Here is a 2,766-nt window from a genome sequence, read left to right as displayed (position 1 = left end):
GGCCTGATAGTAACAGCAACGGTAGGAGGCCAGTACTGGGGATAAGGGCCTCGCTTGGGACTACTACTGGTGCTATTACTACAGCTGCACCTGAGGCGCTGAAACGCTGTTATAACCCTAGACGTAGCCCACAATGAATAACACATTCGTTCGTTTTTACGAACTCGAACAACTTCGACAACGATAACAACAGTTAGTGTCGCAAACACTACTAACAGGTTTTTATTATTGTGATTTTCATTACTGGAATTACATTACTCATACTCGTACGATGCCACAGCACAACGTAAGATAGTGTGGGCAAAGGGAAGATATAGACAGACTCCCTAATCTCATCCACACTTGTGTGGGTGTCAGCGGGTTTGACCGTCTAAATGGAAAATCTATTTGCTTCATGAATTTAGTATCGTTGCTGTGAACAACCAATAGTTATGCTTAACTTAAACTTATACATGTGTGTTCATAAGAGAGATTTGCAGATACTGCAGCCGTTCGTAACTTGTATGGCATTTATATGCCTTTGTACTGAAAATGTAATGTTAAGCCTGTTGTGCTATTTAAGAGAAGCTGTAGATTTTTTCTTTGACCTTTTGCGAGCACCTCTTGCCCTGCAATAGGTTTTGTTCTCAAATGAGTTATATATATGACCAGTGCATATCACAGTGAATTCTACGGACGCAATTTCGTTAGTATCTTTAAAGAGCTAACTTGCGATTTTTCGCTTCTTTGGTTCAAGAGCGACCATCTTGCGAACGATCTAAAAGTCGATTTCTAAATCAGGTGCAGGCGATTGAAACACGAGTTTTTACGCACTGCTGTACCATAGAAAACATTAAGCATTTGTTGTTCAATTGAAGATCCTTTCATATGTAGCAAAACAATCAGCCTATGTCACCACTGTATATTATAAATAAGCTAAGGAAAGAATCAAGGGCTGGCCAGACCTTTCAACACTTCCCCAGGTGGTCGCACGTAAGTAGAAATTGACAGGGGGTAAGCTAAACGAGAAGACACGTCTCCGGGGGTTGGGAAAGCTTACAACAGGCACACGTGGAGATGTAGTTCAACAGCCGCTAGCGCATCGCGTTTTTCATGACGTAATAGTGATCATAGCGATTGCTGAAGTATACACTTACCAGAAAGAGGATTAAAAAATTTACGGCATACTATTCAAGAACCATATTTATCAGTATATAATAAGTCCCTCGCACTCGCGCGAGTCCCCGTAACCCTGACGTCGTTTCGTGGACACTGGAACAATAGATTTAATTTGCATAATCTTCGAATATTTGGTTGTCATTCCACTTGAATAGTTCGTCACACAGGATACGTGGTAAATAATTCCGTTTGCTGAAATGGGGTACGCATTACCAGTTTCGTGTCTGGTAGCGCCGTTAAGCATAGCATGAGACACCTGGCGTCTATACTAATTGGTCGTCTACCGACCTTCTAACATACAGCCCACACACATCCCTAAGGTTTCTAGGTAAATATACTACTACTGAAACGACCCGGCGACTTTTCGTATGTATGTTATCCTTACCAACATACAAGGTTGGGCTGCTGACCTCGCAAGTAATGCAGCCTCTATAGAAAAAAGACAAACCATTTTTGCGTTTTCGAGATTCGATTACCATTGACGGTTTTATAATGTTGCTCAGGGCTCGATTTAGTCCGCAACTTTGATATTCCGTTACAACTATGTAAAATTTCTTTAGCTGATGGCGCGAAAGTAAGTACGTCTACAGGCTCACCGTTTGAATAACGCTAGCTACACATGCTGAGAAGAGTTAGTAAAAATTCGATGACACCTGCCGCCTCTACAGGACAGCTAAGGAGTTAATGAAATAGCGCCACCTAATTGTGGGCTATTGAAATCATCAATGGAGCCTTAACTGGTTTCAACGATACGTGCAGAGGGTCAATGCGGGCTTATGAGTGGCCAATTTTAGTACGGGCTATGTCGAGGTGGACCACATGTCTTCATACATACGCGGCACAGCAACAGGTAGACGCTAACAGTTTGGAACAAGGTCTTACGTGCTCCGAGTAGCGTTCGCAAGACAAGATGATTTTAAGGGTCTAACTACAATGATGTATAAATGACCTGTCTCTAGAAGAATTTTGCAAATGCATCTTTTATGTAGAAATCATATTTTTCGGACGACAGTTACACGACATTTATGTTTTTTCTTTATCAATAGTCTACAGGAAGACTGACTTAATAGTTAATACTACTACTACGCCTGTGTGCATGCACTTTAATTCAGTGATTTAGTGAAAACACACAAAAGCCGAAAGACCGCCCGTGCCCATAATCTTAGCATGCACGTTATTATTATCCCAGTATTTTTGGTTAGAAATAAAACAGCAGTTTTTATTTTCCATCAACGGCGTCAATTATTAAAAATGTAACATGTATCAAGCTTCACGAGAAGATGATTTTACCGAAAGCAACATATAAGCGCGGGTCGAACGATATAATGAAAAAGGCTAATGATTAAAGCTAAGATGCTGAAAGAAGAACTAACCCATTTCCCCGTAACGTGAGAACGGATCTTCAGGATATGGGAACAGCCAGCTGGACAAATGAATTTAACATACTCGAGGTCCCGTTCAATTATTTCTCGTTTATCGGAGACGCATACGCAGAACATGCCAACAAGTGTAGCCAGCGGGAACATTTGAAGCTTTAGCTATAACACTGTAAGGCTTGAAGGCCTCTTCAAAGGTTTCTAACAGGAATAACTACCTCGGTTATTATTG

The sequence above is a fragment of the Varroa jacobsoni genome, unplaced genomic scaffold, assembly GCF_002532875.2.
Source record: "Varroa jacobsoni isolate VJ856 unplaced genomic scaffold, vjacob_1.0 scaffold_351, whole genome shotgun sequence".
NCBI classification, from domain to species: Eukaryota; Metazoa; Arthropoda; class Arachnida; order Mesostigmata; family Varroidae; genus Varroa; species Varroa jacobsoni.
Note: the sequence above shows the minus strand (reverse complement) of the source record.